Here is a 10,000-nt window from a genome sequence, read left to right on the forward strand (position 1 = left end):
GTACACGCTTGGGGTAAAGCTACAATGGGCCTTTGCAGCCACCGTCGGGCTGGGCACATGGCCTCCCCCCATGACGAGGGAGGTGGGAGCCGGTTCCAACCTGGGCTTGCAAGCGGTAATGCATGACAGACAGCCAGCGACAAACAAAAGTCGAAAGGAGCCCACCTTTTGCCAGGCACAGACCGTTAAGGTCACGGACACGCTTGGGTGGTTAAGCTACAGTGACCCTTTCTAGCCGCCTTCGTCGTGTCTGCTGGGCACACATGGCCTTCCCCCCCCTGCCCGTGACAGGGGAGAGGTTGGTGTGCCAGGTCCGACTGGAGTTTGCAAACCATAGCGTTCAAGATACATGCACACACTCAGCCCTCCAGCTCTAAAAGGGTGACGTGTTTTGGTGCTCAGTTGCTAGAGAAATCTCGTGTTCAGCTACCAGAACGGGACTTGCTGTGCACATTCCCGCTCCACTCGAGACGGCAGACACCCGGGCTCTGGAGCTTGAATCGGACCTCTGTTAGACAACACAGGTGGACTTCTCGGCCTCACAAGAGAGCAATACGCCAGCGGGTGAACAGGAGAGTCGTGCCGACAAAACCCACTGACTTTTAAAACTGTCCGTCTGCCACTTGGGACAGAGAGAGGAACCTGACGAGCCTGAACACCAGCCTTGGCTGGACCGCTCGGGCCCTCCCATGTCGGACGCGAGTCGCCAAATCGATCGGAAGAGAGTACCGATTCCTCTCAAAAAGTCTGCGTGCCCGTTATTATAAAAGCAGCCCACCGGCCGCGGTGCCTTGCCCACAAACACACTTGGTGTCTGGGGTGATTCAGAGCCGCCGCGGCTCGAAAGTGTCAACCTGTTTTAAAAGTCATCGCTATGCCGGCACAGGTGACTTTCAAGTTAAAGAGTTCTCTTTATTGGCTTTCAAAAAAATCTGCAAAGTGTCACAGAGATTTTGAGAAACTCTTTTTTTTCTTTATATTATTATAATATAATATAATGTGTATATGTTTTCGAAAAGCATCCACCAGCAATCCATGGTGAGCCTCTCTCTGCTGGCAAGCTCCTCCTGCCTGAGCCCGACGCTGTCGAGGCTCAACACGATTTCAGACTGACAAAGAGTTCGAAAATTGCCGCCTGATGTAGCTTTAAATGCTGACAGGTGACTTCCGAGTGCTCTTGTAAAGGTCTCCGCTTTGAAATTGAGAGCCTTTTGCCAAGTGTCACTTTTTCAGGCACTCTTAAAGTGCACCTGGGCTGTCAGAGAAAGCTCTGAAAATCGTGTTCTCGAAAATCTCCGGGTACCCGACCAATCCCTAGGTGCCCGAATGACAAGTGTCAATTCGGCAGGACGGCCTCCCACCTCCGGCCGCAGATGCGTCACTAAATCCCCGCAACGGGGGCTTTCTCATTTCGGCATAGGGGCTTCCGCGGCCAACTCATTAACCTGTGCTCGGACTTTTTGTGCCACAAGTGCAAGGGACCGTTTGCCGGCAGCTACTCGCACCCCCCCGCCCAGGGGGGGAATCCTCTGACCGGAGATCCGAAACGCCGGCCGAATCCATCCCCGTCGGACTTCCGAAGGGGTTCCCTCGACCGACTGACTTCCGAACTCCTTTCTGGGCTTAAACGGGTGGAATTCGGACCCTCTCGCAAGGGAGCCGAAGCCCGCCAGCCCCGGGAGGCCTCGGGGCCGCCGTTTTCAAGCCCGACCAAAAAACCCGAAAAATGGGGAAAAATGGGAAAAATTCCCACTCCCAAAAGGCTTAAAAGTCGGTTGGGCGGCAGCCCGGGTCGGTCTCTGCAGACCTGGAGGCGCTAGACACAAGTCTGGTAAACAGGCTAAGTCTCGACATGCCACCTCTTACTATCCTGCAGGTACCCCGCCAATCCCCCCGGAACCGGCTGGCAATTGGCGAATCAGCGGGACGAATTTGAATTCGTGACCGACTCTCTGACACCGAATCGCCGCAAACGCGTTTCGATTTTTCGGCTTCGGTACCTCCCATCAGACTTTGACTGGCCATATCTCCGGACTCACGTGTCGCAGCCGGGACCTTCAGGTACCGTTCGACGCGTCTACCCCTGCCCCGTCGAATGGCGCCCCTCGCGGTGTGGTCCGATTTCCGCATTTTGGTCAGATTTGCCTTCAAAATTTTCAGATTGAGTTGACGAATGCCCCCTACGGGGTAACCTCTTGCCCTTTCGGACCTGGTCCCTGTGACTTAATTTCCGCCTTTTGCTCAATCGTTTCCCCATTTATAATTAATTTTAAAAATCGGGTTACTCAGTTCTGGTTTACCAGTTCCCTCTTCGGACTTAGTTTTTGGTTAATCATTTCCGGTTCACCAGTTCCCGTTTTGGACTTAGTCTCTGCGGGCCGTTTCTCACCTTTTGGTTCATCAGTTCCCCTCTTTTAATAATTTTTTGGCTGCTTTCGTTTGATCATTTCCCTGCCTTCTGGGTAACTTTTCCCCCTTAGGACTTCATCGCCGCACATAATTTTCGACTTCTGGTTGATCATTTCACCCCTTTTAATCATTTTTGCAACTTTTGGTTAACCATTTCCCCCAGCTTCTGGTTAACCATTTCCCCTTTGGGACTTAGTCTCTGAGCATTCTTTTGGGATTCTGGTTAACCATTTGCCAATTTTTAAAAAATGTTGCCACTTTTGTTTAATGCTTTCCGGTCAACCTTTGCCTCTTTCAGACTTCACCGCGGCACATTGCTTCAGCCTCCTGGTTAATCATTTCACCCCTTTTAATCATTTTTGCAACTTTTGGTTAACCATTTCCCCCAGCTTCTGGTTAACCATTTCCCCTTTGGGACTTAGTCTCTGAGCATTCTTTTGGGATTCTGGTTAATCATTTGCCAATTTTTAAAAAATGTTGCCGCTTTTGTTTAATGCTTTCTGGTCAACCTTTCCCTCTTTCAGACTTCACCGCGGCACATTGCTTTAGCCTCCTGGTTAATCATTTCACCCCTTTTAATCATTTTTGCAACTTTTGGTTAACCATTTCCCCCAGCTTCTGGTTAACCATTTCCCCTTTGGGACTTAGTCTCTGAGCATTCTTTTGGGATTCTGGTTAATCATTTGCCAATTTTTAAAAAATGTTGCCGCTTTTGTTTAATGCTTTCTGGTCAACCTTTCCCAATTTCAGACTTCACCGCGGCACATTGCTTTAGCCTCCTGATTAATCATTTCACCCCTTTTAATCATTTTTGCAACTTTTGGTTAACCATTTCCCCCAGCTTCTGGTTAACCATTTCCCCTTTGGGACTCGGTCTCTGAGCATTCTTTTGGGATTCTGGTTAATCATTTGCCAATTTTTAAAAAATGTTGCCGCTTTTGTTTAATGCTTTCTGGTCAACCTTTCCCTCTTTCAGACTTCACCGCGGCACATTGCTTTAGCCTCCTGGTTAATCATTTCACCCCTTTTAATCATTTTTGCAACTTTTGGTTAACCATTTCCCCCAGCTTCTGGTTAACCATTTCCCCTTTGGGACTTAGTCTCTGAGCATTCTTTTGGGATTCTGGTTAACCATTTGCCAATTTTTTTAAAATGTTGCCACTTTTGTTTAATGCTTTCTGGTCAACCTTTCCCTCTTTCAGACTTCACCGCGGCACATTGCTTCAGCCTCCTGGTTAATCATTTCACCCCTTTTAATCATTTTTGCAACTTTTGGTTAACCATTTCCCCCAGCTTCTGGTTAACCATTTCCCCTTTGGGACTTAGTCTCTGAGCATTCTTTTGGGATTCTGGTTAATCATTTGCCACTTTTTTAAAAATGTTGCCGCTTTTGTTTAATGCTTTCCCTGCTTTGTGGTCAAACTTTTCCCCTTTAGGACTTCATCGCCGCACATTATTTTCGACTTCTGGTTAATCATTTCACCCCTTTTAATCATTTTTGCAACTTTTGGTTAACCATTTCCCCCAGCTTCTGGTTAACCATTTCCCCTTTGGGACTTAGTCTCTGAGCATTCTTTTGGGATTCTGGTTAATCATTTGCCAATTTTTAAAAAATGTTGCCGCTTTTGTTTAATGCTTTCTGGTCAACCTTTCCCTCTTTCAGACTTCACCGCGGCACATTGCTTTAGCCTCCTGGTTAATCATTTCACCCCTTTTAATCATTTTTGCAACTTTTGGTTAACCATTTCCCCCAGCTTCTGGTTAACCATTTCCCCTTTGGGACTTAGTCTCTGAGCATTCTTTTGGGATTCTGGTTAATCATTTGCCACTTTTTAAAAAATGTTGCCGCTTTTGTTTAATCGTTTCCCTGCTATGTGGTCAACCTTTTCCCCTTTCAGACTTCATCGCCGCGCATTGTTGTCGACTTCTGGTTAATCATTTTTCCCCTTTAAATCTTTTTTTGCCACTTTCGGTTAACCATTTCACCCAGCTTCTGGTTAACCATTTGCCCCATTATACTGAATTTTTCCGCTTTGGTTTAATCATTTCCCTGCTTTCTTGTCAACCTTTTCCCCTTTTGGACTTCGCCGCCGCACTTTGCTTTTGCCTTCTGGTTAAACATTTCTCCCCTTTTAATCCTTTTTCCCACTTTTGGTTCACCAGTTCACCCAGCTTCTGGTTAACCATTTCCCCTTTGGGACTTAAGTCTCTGAGCATTCTTTTGGGATTCTGGTTAACCATTTGCCACTTTTTAAAAAATGTTGCCGCTTTTGTTTAATGCTTTCCCTGCTTTCTGGTCAACCTTTTCCCCTTACGACTTCGCCGCCGCACTTTGCTTTCGCCTTCTGGTTAATCATTTCACCCCTTTTAATCCTTTTTCCCACTTTGGGTTAGACAGTTCACCCAGCTACTGGTTAACCATTTGCCCCTTTGGGACTTAAGTCTCTGAGCATTATTTTGGGATTCTGGTTCACCATTTGTCCCTTTTTTAAAAATGTTGCTGCTTTTGTTTAATGCTTTCCCTGCTTTGCGGTCCACCTTTCCCTCTTTCCGACTTCATCGCCGCACCTTGTTTACGACATCTGGTTAAACATTTCTCCCCTTTTAATCCTTTTTCCCACTTTGGGTTAAGCAGTTCACCCTGCTTCTGTTTAACCATTTGCCCCTTTTTTACTGAATTTTTCCGCTTTGGTTTAATCATTTCCCTGCTTTCTTGTCAAACTTTTCCCCTTTTGGACTTCGCCGCCGCACTTTGCTTTCACCTTCTGGTTAAACATTTCTCCCCTTTTAATCCTTTTTCCCACTTTTGGTTAAACAGTTCACCCAGCTTCTGGTTAACCATTTGCCCCTTTGGGACTTAAGTCTCTGAGCATTCTTTTGTGATTCTGGTTCACCATTTGTCCCTTTTTAAAAGATATTGCTGCTTCTGTTTAATCCTTTCCCTGCTTTGCGGTCAACCTTTTCCTCTTTCAGACTTCATCGCCGCGCATTGTTTTCGACATCTGGTTCAACATTTCTCCCCTTTTAATCCTCTTTCCCACTTTTGGTTAAGCAGTTCACCCAACTTCTGGTTAACCATTTGCCCCTTTTTACTGAATTTTTCTGCTTTTGTTTAATCATTTCCCTGCTTTCTGGTCAACCTTTTCCCCTTTAGGACTTCGCCGCCGCACTTTGCTTTCGCCTTCTGGTTAATCATTTCACAACATTTTAATCCTTTTTCCCACTTTTGGTTAAACAGTTCACCCAGCTTCTGGTTAACCATTTGCCCCTTTGGGACTTAAGTCTCTGAGCATTCTTTTGGGATTCTGGTTCACCATTTGTCCCTTTTTAAAAGATATTGCTGCTTCTGTTTAATCCTTTCCCTGCTTTGCGGTCAACCTTTTCCTCTTTCAGACTTCATCGCCGCGCATTGTTTTCGACATCTGGTTCAACATTTCTCCCCTTTTAATCCTCTTTCCCGCTTTTGGTTAAGCAGTTCACCCTGCTTCTGGTTAACCATTTGCCCCTTTTTACTGAATTTTTCCGCTTTGGTTTAATCATTTCCCTGCTTTCTTGTCAAACTTTTCCCCTTTTGGACTTCGCCGCCGCACTTTGCTTTCGCCTTCTGGTTAATCATTTCACAACATTTTAATCCTTTTTCCCACTTTTGGTTAAACAGTTCACCCAGCTTCTGGTTAACCATTTGCCCCTTTGGGACTTAAGTCTCTGAGCATTCTTTTGTGATTCTGGTTCACCATTTGTCCCTTTTTAAAAGATATTGCTGCTTTTGTTTAATCCTTTCCCTGCTTTGCGGTCAACCTTTTCCTCTTTCAGACTTCATCGCCGCGCATTGTTTTCGACATCTGGTTCAACATTTCTCCCCTTTTAATCCTCTTTCCCACTTTTGGTTAAGCAGTTCACCCAACTTCTGGTTAACCATTTGCCCCTTTTTACTGAATTTTTCTGCTTTTGTTTAATCATTTCCCTGCTTTATGGTCAACCTTTTCCCCTTTAGGACTTCGACGCGGCACATTGCTTTCGCCTTCTGGTTAATCATTTCACCCCTTTTAATCCTTTTTCCCACTTTTGGTTAAACAGTTCACCCAGCTTCTGGTTAACCATTTGCCCTTTGGTACTTAAGTCTCTGAGCATTCTTTTGGGATTCTGGTAAACCATTTGTCCCTTTTTTTAAAATGCTGCTGCTTTTGTTTAATGCTTTCCCTGCTTTGCGGTCAACCTTTTCCTCTTTCAGACTTCATCGCCGCGCATTGTTTTCGACATCTGGTTCAACATTTCTCCCCTTTTAATCCTCTTTCCCACTTTTGGTTAAGCAGTTCACCCAACTTCTGGTTCACCACTTGCCCCTTTTTACTGAATTTTTCTGCTTTTGTTTAATCATTTCCCTGCTTTCTGGTCAACCTTTTCCCCTTTAGGACTTCGACGCGGCACATTGCTTTCGCCTTCTGGTTCATCATTTCACCCCTTTTAATCCTCTTTCCCACTTTTGGTTAAGCAGTTCACCCAACTTCTGGTTCACCACTTGCCCCTTTTTACTGAATTTTTCTGCTTTTGTTTAATCATTTCCCTGCATTCCGGTCAACCTTTCCCTCTTTCAGACTTAATCGCCGCACATTGTTGTCGACTTCTGGTTGATCAGTTCACCCCTTTTTTATCCTTTTTCCCACTTTGGGTTAAGCAGTTCACCCAGCTTCTGGTTAACCATTTGCCCCTTTGGGACTTAAGTCTCTGAGCATTCTTTTGGGATTCTGGTAAACCATTTGTCCCTTTTTAAAAAATGCTGCTGCTTTTGTTTAATGCTTGCCCTGCTTTGCGGTCGATCATTTCACCCCTTTTAATCCATTTTTGCCACTTTGGGTTAAACAGTTCACACAACTTCTGGTTCACCATTTCACATTTCGGAACTTTTATTCCCACCATTACTTTGGGCTTCTGGTTCATCATTTCACGCTGTTTTACAAATCTTTGCCGCTTCACTTTTAATCCACAAACCGGGGCTCGCTTTCGGGTGGGGGGGGGGGGGGGGGGGTAGCGGGTTTGGGCCGGGCACTCCACATCCCGGTGTGCGACCGGGTTCGTTCTGGTACCGCTCGGTGCCCCTCGTCCTGCTCTTGCCGCGGAAGCAAACCAGACGACCGTCGGTCTCACGCCCGAGGGGAGAGGAGGCGGAAAGCGGTTTGCAGCCTTTCGCTGTACCTCCGGCGGGCAGCGCCGCACCTCCGAGTGCTCGGTACCGTTCGCTGCGCCTCGTCCGGCCGCACGCAGCGAGCCAAACCCGGAGGAAATCGGCCTGTGCCTTCTCGAGATATGGGCCTCCGGGTGGGACGGACAAACCGGGGCCCCGAGCTCGCTTTCGGCGGCCCGGCACTCGACTTCCCGGTGTCCGAACGTGATCCTTCCGGTACCCTTCGGTGCCCCTTGCCCGACTCTAGCTCCCGTGCTGAAGCGGAGTCGGTCGGCCTGACGGCCTGCCGAGTTAACCAGCGGAAAGCGGTGCGCAGCCTTTCGCTTGCAGCTCCGGCGGGCAGCGCCGCACCTCCGGCTGCTCAGTGCCGTCCGCTGCTCCCCTTCCGGCTGCACGCAGCGAACCATACCCGGAGGAAATCGGCCTCGGCCTTCCGGAGATATGGGCCTGCGAGTGGGACCAATAAATCGGTGCACATTTCCGGCTCGGTTTCCGGCCTCGGCACTATCAGTTCACGCCGTCCGACCGACGTCGTTCTGGCACGGTTCCGTTGCTCCTTGATCCGGTCCAGCCACGGTAATCAGCCGAAGATGGTGGGGGGGACACATTGCCCGCCGAGTTAGCCGGAGGAGATCGGCCTCGGACTTCCTCAGATATCAGCCTCCGGGTGGGACAGACAAACCGGGGACCCGAGCACGCTTTCGGCGGCCCGCTGGTCGACTTCCCGGTGTGCGACCGGGTTCGTTCCGGTACCGTTCGCTGCCCCTCGTCCTGCTCTAGCCGCGGAAACAAACCCGACGACCGTCGGTCTCACGCCCGCGGAGGGAGGTGGCGGAAAGTGGTTTGCAGCCTTTCGCTGTACCTCCGGCGGGCAGCGCCCGACCTCCGAGTGCTCGGTACCGTCCGCTGCGCCTGGTCCTGCCGCACACAACGAGCCATACCCGGTGGAAATCGGCCTGTGCCTTCCAGAGATATGGGCCTCCGGGTGGGACGGACAAACCGGGGCCCCGTGCTCGCTTTCGGCGGCCCGCTAGTCGACTTCCCGGTGTGCGACCGGGTTCCTTCCGGTACCGTTCGCTGCCCCTCGTCCTGCTCTAGCCGCGGAAACAAACCCGACGACCGTCGGTCTCACGCCCGCGGAGGGAGGCGGCGGAAAGTGGTTTGCAGCCATTCGCTGTACCTCCGGCGGGCAGCGCCCGACCTCCGAGTGCTCGGTACCGTCCGCTGCGCCTGGTCCGGCCGCACACAACGAGCCATACCCGGTGGAAATCGGCCTGTGCCTTCCGGAGATATGGGCCTCCGGGTGGGACGGACAAACCGGGGCCCCGAGCGGTGGCACCCTGCTCGCTTTCAGCGGCCCGGCACTCGACTTCCCGGTGTGCGAACGTCATCCTTCCGGTACTCAACCGTGCCCCTTGCCCCACTCTAGCTCCGGCGGTAAAGCGAAGTCGGTCGGTCTCACGGACGCCGAGTTAGCAGGCGGAAAGCGGTGCGCAGCCTTTCGCTGTCACTCCGGCGGGCTGCACCGCATCTCCGAGTGCTCGGTACCGTACGCTGCGCCGCCTCCTGCCGCACGCAACGAGCCATACCCGGAGGAAATCGGCCTCGGCGTTCCGGAGTTATCCGCCTCCGAGTGGGCCTGACCAAGCGGGGTGAACTGGAAATCATTAACCAACGTACTTCCAGGTTTTCACCCGCAGAGGGCAGCACTCTATTCTCCGTTTTAAATTGGGCCGACCCGGCTCCGTTTCGAGACCCGGCACTCGACTTCCCGGTGTGCGAACGTGATCGTTCCGGTACCCAACCGTGCCTCTTGCCCCACTCTAGCTCCGGCGGTAAAGCGAAGTCGGTCGGTCTCACGGACGCCGAGTTAGCAGGCGGAAAGCGGTGCGCAGCCTTTCGCTGTCACTCCGGCGGGCAGCATCGCACCTCCCAGTGCTCGGTACCGTACGCTGCGCCGCCTCCTGCCGCACGCAACGAGCCATACCCGGAGGAAATCGGCCTCGGCCTTCCTGAGATATCAGCCTCCGAGTGGGCCCGACGAGTCGGTGGCACCCTGCTCGCTTTCAGCGGCCCGGCACTCGACTTCCCGGTATGCGAACGTGATCGTTCCGGTACCCAAACGTGCCCCTTGCCCCACTCTAGCTCCGGCGCTAAAGCGGAGTCGGTCGGTCTCACGGACGCCGAGTTACCAGGCGGAAAGCGGTGCGCAGCCTTTCGCTGTCACTCCGGCGGGCAGCATCGCACCTCCGAGTGCTCGGTACCGTACGCTGCGCCTCCTCCTGCCGCACGCAACAAGCCATACCCGGAGGAAATCGGCCTCGGCCTTCCTGAGATATCAGCCTCCGAGTTGGCCCGACGAGTCGGTGGCACCCTGCTCGCTTTCAGCGGCCCGGCACTCGACTTCCC

The sequence above is a fragment of the Heptranchias perlo genome, unplaced genomic scaffold, assembly GCF_035084215.1.
Source record: "Heptranchias perlo isolate sHepPer1 unplaced genomic scaffold, sHepPer1.hap1 HAP1_SCAFFOLD_536, whole genome shotgun sequence".
NCBI lineage: Eukaryota > Metazoa > Chordata > Chondrichthyes > Hexanchiformes > Hexanchidae > Heptranchias > Heptranchias perlo.